Here is an 11,925-nt window from a genome sequence, read left to right on the forward strand (position 1 = left end):
CTGTGTCTGTGGAGTTTAATAAACTCGGCCGTCTGCTCCTTGCTATCTAAAATATAACAGGACACTGGCGTAAATTATCGACCGTCTCACACTTCTGTTTGATCAGTTTTCTGTTTGACGTTTATTCAGCTGTGTGAAAATCCCGGAGGAACCCACCCGATGGATTAATAAAGTTTTAATTAATCTAATAATCTAATAACTTTGATCTCAGCCAAACCGGTTTACTCCGGAACAAATAAAACACCGAAAATAGGCAAACAATTACATTTTTAAGTTATCCAAGTGACTTATATATCATATTTAACCTGAGTAGCGAAAGAGCGGGGGTCTGAAAACGATGAAGCGGGGAGTCCGCTGCTCTCGCCGGCTGGAGTGACCATTGAACCCCCCGGCTTGCTGTCGAGCGGGTGGGTAACAGACATCTCCGAAAACGTCGGCGCACTTTTGCAAATATGCGATGTCTTGATAAACCAAGCATATTTGAAGTTTACACAGCTACTTTCTCGCCTGAAAATATGTTAAAAGTTTATTTTGTGACCCAGAAAGATTAATAAGACTAATTTTAAAACTTAGTAGCAGCCGCCATTGTTGGCAGCTGAAATTTGGCTGGGCCGCGCTATGAATTCTGGGATATGGTGGGCCACGAAGGACACACCCGACCCATCCTTCAAATTCGGGGAAATGAAGGACGCATTTGTCGGCCGCATTTGAAGGAGTCGACGAATTGGGACAGCCTTCGTCGCCTGGCTGTGACGTAATCGGCCTTCAAATGCGGCCTCCGGAGGATGCAGCCGACGTTTTGGGACACAGCTTGTGAGTAACATGTTATGAAGCTTAACTGTAATCACAGCCAAACCGGTTTACTCAGGAACAAATAAAACACTGAAATAAACCAAACATTAACATTTAGAAGTGATCTAAGTGACTATATCATTTTTAACCTCAGTAGTGAAACCTCTATTAATAAAAATAGTGTACATGTACATACGTGTACATACCTTAATAAAAACAAGCAGGTGAGATGTTAGAACGCTTTTATTTCTATTCTAGTGGACACTCAATACTATACACAGCTGCTGGAGTTTCTTTAACCTGAGTAGTGAGAAGTCCGCGAGCGGGGGTGGGGGGGTTGAAAACGATGTGCCGGGAGTCCGCTGTTGAGTTTTGGACGAAATGCATTCTGGGATATATAGCTGTCCCAAGTCACCACCGATGCATGCTCGATAAAACGGGCGGATCGAGAACACATCCGGGACTTTTTCGCGTTCTCGGCTTGATGCGTACTTCGAATTGGAACAGTACTTGGTCTCCGACTGATGACGTATCACGAGTACACGAGAACGCAAGTACGCACAAGTACGCATATTGATAAACGCCCATTGTGTGTGTATAAGGACCATAAATGGCACCTGTTCAGAGACATGGTTACGAAGCGGATTTCAAACTCCAGGCTGTCAGTCACGCAGTAGAAGTTGGGAACAGAGCAGCTGTGAAATCTGTTTATGTTATTATGCTCAGCCTCTTTTAGTTTACATTTTGACTGCACAATTGTGAGCTCTTTGTTATGCACAAAACAACATAGTTTTATTTATAGAGCATCATTATTTAATAAATGCTGATTTATTTTTGAGTAGTGTTTTTTTCATGTACATCTATGCTGTATGTTAATAAAAGTGCCTGTGTGACATCTGGGACACAGCTTTGACTAAGAACTCTCTTTTTGTTCTTACTTTATGGCTTTAAAAAAATATCGAGATATATATCTTATATCACCATCCAGCTAAAAAATATCGAGATATGAATTTTGGGTCATATCGCCCAGCTCTAAAATGTAATATTTGTTTGATGTAAAATGTATATTTTGCTGGTTGGTGGGAAAGTTTGCATTAAATTCTATGCGATCATACACACAGTAGCTCAGTTACTTATACAGAGTGATAAGTCAGTTGTATTTCATCTCATGATTTACAAAACTTGAATTGGTTATAAATGTTAATCATCATTTCATGGTTAAGAGATTTTAAAAGTAGGAGTAAGAAATGAGCTGCATGTTTTTTGTTTTTTTCAACATCACATTAATTGTGATGTTGTTTTTTTTTTTTTAATGTGCTAAAATAGTAAAACAACAACAAAGAAAAGAGACAAAAATACAAAATACAAGGAAAACAAAATAATAATTATAAACAACTTCAAAGTTCAAAAAGGAGTAGGAAGAAGCATAATCATATTTAATCCCGCCCCCTTTTCAATATTTAATAACACTTTTTCTTCCAGTTTAGGCCCTATCCATCATAATCTCTTCCTTACAATTTGTTACATGTTTGCTTTTATTACCCCAGTAACACATAAAACCATATGCAAATGTACAGCTATATATACTTATATAAACAAGGGGACTGTTGTTGTGATTTGGTGCTATATTATAGCTATATGATAATAATAAAACAGATTTGAATTCAGTAGTTTATTGAAATTAGCCTTCACATTTTCTTCTGTTAATAACTGTTGAAGAAGTTGTCTATTTTTTCTTTCTTTGTGGGGGAAGCAGACTCCAGGCCCGACGAATGGGACGTCGTGTAAGTCAACAATAAACCACAACACCAATATAAAGATTTTTCTCTCTACAAACTTTAGATGATCTCTCACATGAATTATCATTTCAGTCATTAGGCCGGCGGTCATACCACCACCATTAAAAAAGGCCGACCCGGTCGCCCGGTAAGTTATAAAATGCAGAGGATCAAAAATTAAAAAGACTGCCACTTCTGTTTGAAACTCACACTGGAAATAATGTGGAAATATGATTCTAGAGGCTCTTGATAGGTTTCATCACTCTGACCTCTTCACATTTGATAAATATCATCATTAATTCCCTCTTAGCTTTGCTGTTTTGTTTCCACCACAATAAACTCACACTTCCTGCACAGCTCTCTCTCTCTCAGTGGACTCAGAGAACAGTTTCCCATCTCAAATCTCTGTTTTCTGCATTATTCGCTTGCTAATTATGTACCAGTCTACTGTTGTGTACAGGCCGTTGTTTTTTTTTTTTTTCTTCAAAATGACCCTTGACAAGAAAGCCTCATTTGTGCTGTTCAACACCAAAGAAATTTAATCTTTTTAAAATGATGGCACATTGCAAAATGCTCAGCTGTGTCTCTAATAAAACCTGTAACTTTGCTCTGCTTCACATCAGCAGCATCAGGTAATGTTCACCTGCTGAGTCATGGTTTTCTTTGGTTTTTGTTCTACTGCAAAATATTTTAAGGTAAATCTCCTTCATGTTTCTTTTATCCTCAGTTACTTTGACACATCTGCTGTGATGTTTACACATCTGATGAAGTCTCACAAGTGTCAGAACTGATAAATGATCAGAATTATAATATTTCTGACTGACTGAGGCTAAATTTCACAGATTCAATCGAATCGATTGTAGAAATCAGTGATGAGACCCAGCTCTATTTCATACATAACTAAAGTTACCCACTGATGATAACTGATGACAGTGTGCTCAGATTGTTCTTGAATGTGGAGCTTTCAAGTATGTATTCAGCACAAAAAGGTTTTCGTCAGCTTCATTTAACTTGCAGTACTTCCTGTAACTTCTGTCAGTTAGACAGTAATTATGCCAAATAAAGGACAGTAATTTGAATTGATTACCCTCATGCTGTATAACAGTTCTGTAACATTCTGTTTGCACTTCCTTCAGTCTGGAAAAATCACACCCATCAGATTCACATTGATGTGATAGTTACATGTTTGCTCACTGGTTTTTCCTCATGTCTGCAGGTACCAGTGGTACCGGGAAATATGGAGGCGGCAGCTCCCACCCGGGGGAGGCGGACCGCCGTGTCCTTGGGTGGCATATCCGGGTATGTGTGGGATGAGGCATGAAGTTATTACACCATCAGTTTCATTGTCCTGGGCAGCAATGTGTGTTGGAAGTACTTATGTGTTTTTTTTAATGTATTTTTTTCAGGACCAATTGGCCCGGGGTATAGTCCCATAAGGATTTCTCCAGGTTTGTTTGGTTTTTTCAATTTTTTTTTCAATTATTTATATATAGAGATAGAGAGAGATATAGAGATCTATATAGATAGAGATCTAGATAGATAGATAGATAGATAGATAGATAGATAGATAGGTGTCCGAATTGGAGTATTTATTTCTTAACCTGCCGTTTTGTTTGTTTGTTCAGAAAACGGCAAGAAAAAACCCGCCAAAGTAAGTACCCATGCAGTAGTAGCACCCAGATTTTCAGTATAATGGTATTTTGCATTGCATTGCTGTTCTGATGCAGTTTTCTGTCTTCATTTATGTTGGAAGTGATAAGTAGAGCCGTACGGCAAGCCCAAGGTCTGATCCCAATAAGTATTTCCCCGGGTTTTTTAGTTTCCACCAGATAGTTTAGTTACACGTTTACAGAACCTTGTTCTATATTAATATAATCATAATATAATATGAGTACATGGGAATACTAACTATTAACTGTTCACTGTCTTTATTATAGACAGTGTACAGCTGGTATTGTATATTTACTGTGAACATGTTAAAATAGTAAAACAACAACAGAGAAAAGAGACAAAATGCAAAATACAAGGAAAACAAAATAATTATAAATAACTCAAAAGTTCAAAAAGGAGTAGGAAGAAGCATAATCATGTTTAATCCCGCCCCCTTTTCAATATTTAATAACACACTTTTTCTTCCAGTTTAGGCCCTATCCATCATAAACTCTTCCTTACAATTTGTTACGTTTGCTTTTATTACCCCAGTAACACGTAAAACCATATGCAAATTTACAGCTATATATACTTATTTAAACATATTTGTGTTTATATAACACAAATATGTTGATATAACAACAGGGGACTGTTGTTGTGATTTGGTGCTATATTATAGCTAGATGATGATGATGATGATGATAATAATAATAATAATAATAATAATAATAATAATAATAATAATAATAATAATTAAAAAACTGATTTGAATTCAGTAGTTTATTGAAATTAGCCTTCACATTTTCTTCTGTTAATAACTGTTGAAGAAGTTGTCTATTTTTTCTTTCTTTGTGGGGGAAGCAGACTCCAGGCCTGACGAATGGGACGTCGTGTAAGTCAACAATAAACCACAACACCAATATAAAGATTTTTCTCTCTACAAACTTTAGATGATCTCTCACATGAATTTTGTACAGTGATGAGTTCTTAAGTCTCAAGCGAGTAAACTGAATCTGAACCCTGTCTCCTCTCGTTACAGTGACTCAGAGACCTGCTTCCCTGGCCTGACTCCCCCTTTGTATATAGTTTTTTATAGTTGTGTTATTTCTGTTTTTAAATAAAGTTTTTTTCACATTTACCAATGCCTCTGTTTGTATTTGCAATTGAATCCGTTTATCTGGTTTGGCCTTCAGCCTTGACATCTCATACAAATAGTTCTCCAGGCTTTTTACTGGACTTGGCTGCTTTTTCACTTGTTTCCACTCAGTCCTTGTACCTGACCTTTCTTAAAGTATTTGTCATCAAGACACTCACATATGAATATGATCTTTATCATTCAATCAATAAAAATGCCCCTAACTTAAGGGATGAACTTTGGAACCAACAAGGTGATTTACAAAGAGTTGTTATTTGAAAATGTAGCACATCACAGTCTGGTATGTCATGTGTCATTAAAAAACTTGAGGAAAACTAATCAAGTTAAAAAGGGGTTATCTATGCCAAATTACATGAGAAGTGGATTGAAATCTGTTGCAACAGGTGTTGTGGATGAATCCAAATGACAAAGATTTGGTTCAAATCATCCTCAGTATGTAGAGGAGAGAGGTACAACAATGAGTCTCTACAGCCATCTGTAAAACATGATGATGGCTCTGTGGTCTTGGGGAACTTGTCAAAATGGATGGAATTATGAATGCAGAAAATTGCTATCAGATTTTTATGTACCATGCAAAACCATCTGGAAAGTGTCTGACTGACAGCAGCTTTATCTTTCAGTATGACATCCCAAACACGCTGCTAAAGCAGTAAAAGCATACCTTGATAGTAAAAGACACAATGGAACACTCCAGCTTCTTTTTCCACTAGTACCTACTCGAGTCTGTTTCCATTACAACTGAGCACAACCTAATGTGCATGGGGTCGTTATAACGAGGCGACCAAGAGTCCTGTGACTGGGTCAGTCATCTGCATGTAGCCTGTTGACATCACATTTTTGGGTCGACTAAGGTTGTTTAGAAGCCCAGCCAAGGAGGTACTAAAAAGGTACCCAGTACAAGGTACTACTACCTAATGAAAGAAAAAGCGGAGTCGAGCTGAGCTGAGCTCAGGTACTAGTGGAAAAGGACTATCAGTCATAGATTGGCCTCCAGAGTCTGGACCTCACCATTATTGAAGCAGTGTCAGTTCATGTTGACGGGGAATGCAAAAATAAAAAGCAGTCAACATCTGGACCACAGATGGATTATGTAATGCCAGTATGCACACAGGGGTGAATGAACCTTCTTCACTGTGTAGTCTAAGCTTATACCTGAAAGTACATGTTCTGCTAAGACCTCTTATTGTGTCAGCGTGCTTTATGCACAATCCAAGTACTTAAAGTAAGAGCAAAGTAGAAACGCCGGTCATTTTTTAAGAGTTTGTCTTAATAACTGTTGAAGATGTAATATCTTCTTTTCTTGTTTTTCTTTCGTTGTGGGGGAAGCAGACACCAAGCCCGACCAAAAGCACATCGTGTAAGTCAATAATAAACCACAACACCAATATAAAGATTTTTCTTGCTACAAACTTTAGGAAATCTCTCACATGAATTTTCATTTCAGTGGTCCAGCCAGCGACTCTAACCCCACCAATAAAAAAGGAAGACGCAGTAGCCAAGTAAGTTACAAAACGCAGTGGATCCAAAATTAAAAGGACTGCCACTTCTGCTTGAGACTTACACGTGCAATAATGTGGAATTATGATTCTAGATCAGGGGTCCCCAATCCCAGTCCACGAGGGCCGGTGTCCCTGCAGGTTTTAGATGTGTCCTTGATCCATCACAGCTGATTTAAATGGATAAATTACCTTCTCAACATGTCTTGAAGTTCTCCAGAGGCCTGGTAACGAACTAATCATGTGATTCAGGTGTGTTGACCCAGGGTGAGATCTAAAACCTGCAGGGACACCGGCCCTCATGGACTGGGATTGGGGACCCCTGTTCTAGAGGCTCCTGATAGGTTTCATCACTATTTCAGAAAAATGTAGCCTATAGGTTTGACCCATAGTTGAACTAGACTGACTTTTCAGCATGTGCCATACTTGATTCTTTTAGAAACACATTATTTTGGTGTGTGTTTGTGTATGTATGCGCGCAGAAATATTTTTATGACCAGATAAGTCATGAAGTCTCCCAACCTTCATAATGGTGTTAAATGTAAATTATTGAATGTTCATAAAAATTAAGAAAAATAAACAAAGTGTGTGATGAAATGAAATAAAAGTGTGTGGAACAGTCTTTGGTGTTGTCCAAATTAGGAACATCCTGTCTCACGGTGATGCTAAGTGACGCCATAAATTTGTTTTCTCTGCAGTGGACTTGTGCACTTTCTTATCTATAATGTTGTGGGGTCATACTTTACTCTGAAGTGCTTCACAATGACTATTGAGTCTATAGTCTTATTTTCCCTCTTCGCTCTTCATCAGTGGCCATTATTGCTCTGCTGGTGGTTCCTTCCTGCTAAAGCAAAGCATTTTTATTCCCACTGTTGTAAAGTGCTGCTCATAGAGGGTTTAGTACTGTTGGGTTTCTTTCTAAACTGTTGTAGAATCTTAATTTACTGTGTAAAATGCCTTGATATACCTATATTTGTGAATTGGCAATATATAAACAAATATCTATGAATCTAAAATCTAGTTCCTCTTTGTCTGTATAAATGCCCTCTTGTGTTGGCATGCTGTGTTGACTGAGGTAAAGGCACATCCCAAAACGAATCCCTCGCTCTTTTACAGAATAAATCATGCTGGGAGAGCTGCATGTGGTTTGGTTCCACATTTACTGTGACCAGTTTAACAGCTTGACTTTTCTGTTACTGAGCTGATCACACAGGAACATTATCCATAAAGACAACATTTTTCTGTAACAAGTAAAATCATTTTGTATACATATTGACTTTTTTTACATTAAAAAATGCGATGCTTTCGCTCCTTGTTGAAATAATGAAAATATTAATGATAATTTCCTTTGAAGTTACACAGACAGAGAGGGGCTGCTATGAGTTTGTAACAGCAATGAGTAGATTTGGGAGATTTGTTGTCTTCTTTTCACTGTGTCACATACTGTACGTCTAATTTTCACAACTGTGCTTTTTGATAGGAAGCTAAAGGAGTCATTTAAAAAAAATGCAAATGTGGTATTTAGCATTATCATGTGTCAGTGTAGGTAATATTGCCCTGACAAACGGGTCTCCACAGATTTGGAGTTTGTAGTTGATCTGAAGGATTCAGTGACTGAGTCACTGTGCTAATGAAAAAAGGAACTAACCCTCATCACTTCATTTTCATAATTTTCCATTCTCTGTTTGGTTATTAGTAAGCGAGATCTCAGAAAGTTAGAGATTACATGTAACAGCAGCCAAGTGTGCAGCACTTCTGTTTTCTGTCAAACTCAGCATGAGTCTCATTACAGAGAAAACAGAAAAGAGGAAACATTTTAGACACACTAAGATTGTCTTAATCTTTAGTCTTGGCATTTATTTGTTTATTATAACTAAATAACTGTATGCTATAATGAAATCGTAAATTTTGAATGTTATTAACAACTTGACAGTAAAAGTGGATAAAAAACAAAGAAAGTTCTACTTTCACAATAACAAACAGAAAGACTTTCTGGCTGATTTTGTATTTTGAAGATTTTTATTTTTATTTATTTTTTTAGAAATACTGTGTGGAAGGTAAAAAGCAAAATGACATTCTGCACTCTGCATGTGACAAAAAATAGCAATAAGGATCATTTATAAGGTTGGATATCTTGAACACACAAATTCTGAGTCATCTTATCTTAAGTGTTTGCTTCCTCCTACGTCTTTTTGAATGCCAAGTTGATTTGATGTACAGGGTGGGCCATTTATATGGATACACCGTAATAACATGGGAATGATTGGTGATATTAAAGTCCTGTTTGTGGCACATTAGTATATGTGAGGGGGCAAACTCCTCAAGATGGGTGGTGACCATGGTGGCCATTTAGAAGTCGGCCATCTTGGATACAACTTTTGTTTTTTCAATAGGAAGATGGCCATGTGACACATCAAACTTATTGGTAATGTCACAAGAAAAACAATGGTGTGCTTGGTTTCAACGTAACTTTATTCTTTCATGAGTTATTTACGTTAAGTTTTTGACCACTTATAAAATGTGTTCAATGTGCTGCCCATTGTGTTGGATTGTCAATGCAACCCTCTTCTCCCACTCTTCACACACTGATAGCAACACCGCAGGAGAAATGCCAGCACAGGCATCCAGTATCCGTAGTTTCAGGTGCTGCACATCTCGTATCTTCACACCATAGACAATTGCCTTCAGATGACCCCAAAGATAAAAGTCTAAGGGGGTCAGATCGGGAGACCTTGGGGGCCATTCAACTGGCCCATGACGACCAATCCACTTTCCAGGAAACTGTTCATCTAGGAATGCTCGGACCTGGCTCCCATAATGTGGTGGTGCACCATCTTGCTGGAAAAACTCAGGGAACGTGCCAGCTTCAGTGCATAAAGAGGGAAACTCATCATCATGTAGCAATTTCAAATAAGATAAGATAAGATAAGATAACCTTTATTAGTCCCACATGTGGGAAATTTGTTTTGTCACAGCAGGAAGTGGCCTTGAGGTTTCCATTGATGAAGAATGGACCCACTATCGTTGTACCCCATACACCACACCAAACCATCACTTTTGTTTGTTCAAACAGTCTTGGAGGGATCCATCTAGTGTGTGTTAGTGTCAGATCAATAGCGGTGGTTTTGTTTGTTAACTTCAACATTCACATAAAAGTTTGCCTCATCACTGAACAAAATCTTCTGCGTGAACTGAGGGTCCTGTTCCAATTTTTGTTTTGCCCATTCTGCAAATTCTGTGCGCCGATCTGGGTCATCCTCGTTGAGATGCTGCAGTAGCTGGAGTTTGTAAGGGTGCCATTTGTGAGTAGCTAATATCCGCCAAAGGGATGTTCGACTAATGCCACTCTCCAGTGACATGTGGCGAGTGCTACGCTGTGGGCTCTTGCTGAATGAAGCTAGGACAGCCACTGATGTTCCTTCATTAGTGACAGTTTTCTTGCGTCCACATTTTGGCAAATCCAACACTGAACCAGTTTCACGAAACTTAGCAAGCAGTTTGCTAACTGTAGCATGGGAGATGGGTGGTCTCGTAGGGTGTCTTGCATTGAAATGTGCTGCAATGACCCGGTTACTGCGTTCACCAGATATCAACACAATTTCGATCCGCTCCTCACGTGTTAACCTCTTCGACATGTCAATGGCTGTGAACAAAGAGAAACTTGTAAATAACTCATGAAAGAATAAAGTTACGTTGAAACCAAGCACACCATTGTTTTTCTTGTGACATTACCAATAAGTTTGATGTGTCACATGGCCCTCTTCCTATTGAAAAAACAAAAGTTGTATCCAAGATGGCCGACTTCTAAATGGCCACCATGGTCACCACCCATCTTGAGGAGTTTGCCCCCTCACATATACTAATGTGCCACAAACAGGACTTTAATATCACCAACCATTCCCATTTTATTACAGTGTATCCATATAAATGGCCCACCCTGTAATATTTGTCTTTTATGTGTATTAACACTTGTTGGCTTAATGTTTGAAATGTTTGAATTGACTGATTGCTTCTTGGGTCAAGGAGCAGTTGCTTGCCCGAAGCTGAAGACTTTTAAGTATCAGAGCGTCTTGTTCATAAATGAGGGGAGTGAGAGCTTGACAGGCAGATTGTTTCCATATCTGCAGTGATACAGATGTTGTTCCACTCCACTGTGGTTAAGTGTAAAGCAAAGCCGCTGATGTATCAGTCTACATTGCTATGCCTCCACAGATGGTCACGGCCCCTGGGTAGTGACTGAAAGAATGAGATCACGTAGATAAATGGTGGAAATGAGTTTTCCATAAAGGATGGCTGACCTCTGCCTTGGAGATAGGACAGGAAATAAAATCACTGCAGCCTAAGCAGACTTTCACCAGATCAAACTCTTGCTTCACAGAGTCCCAGACTAACCCCAGCAGAGCTCTGAACCTGAACTCACACCAGCACCAGATCTTTCTATACTCGGCTTATTGAGCAGGGTTCAGGTCAGACAGTGGTACTGTCACTAATTTCACATTGTGCTAGTAGATGCTGAAGTGAGATTAAACACATTGTATTGCATAAATGAAACAAACTTAATTCTAAGTGATTAATTATGATGCTTTTATCTTTCTAAAACAGCATGTTCTCTCTCTCTCTCTCTGTTGTCTCCCTGTTTGCCTCCGTCTTTCTCTTTCACTCTCTCTTTCTCTCTGACTCAGTCTTTTTCACTTCATTTTACTCTAACTGCCATGACTACATTTAAATTTAATAACATTTTGTGACTCGTATGTATTATATTATAGGTGTTTTAATAACACTACAAACTAATACCACGGCATTGTTTCTCAAACACAGATGAGCTGGGCATGAACTGAACCACTATGAAGAGTTGAAGTTACCTCACTAACTTCTAGTTTAAGCTTCTAAAATTAGCCTAAAGAGTTTTAAAATAATGTCGGGCCTGTTTAGACAAAATAGTTTAGTTACTGAATTTCTCTGTACTTGCAAAAATCTTTTTGATAAACACATGAATCTACAATGCTAGCTGCTAGAATCAAGGAAGCAGCTGAAGGACTTGATAGTGAATAGC

The sequence above is a fragment of the Oreochromis niloticus genome, linkage group LG6 (assembly GCF_001858045.2).
Source record: "Oreochromis niloticus isolate F11D_XX linkage group LG6, O_niloticus_UMD_NMBU, whole genome shotgun sequence".
Lineage (NCBI taxonomy): Eukaryota > Metazoa > Chordata > Actinopteri > Cichliformes > Cichlidae > Oreochromis > Oreochromis niloticus.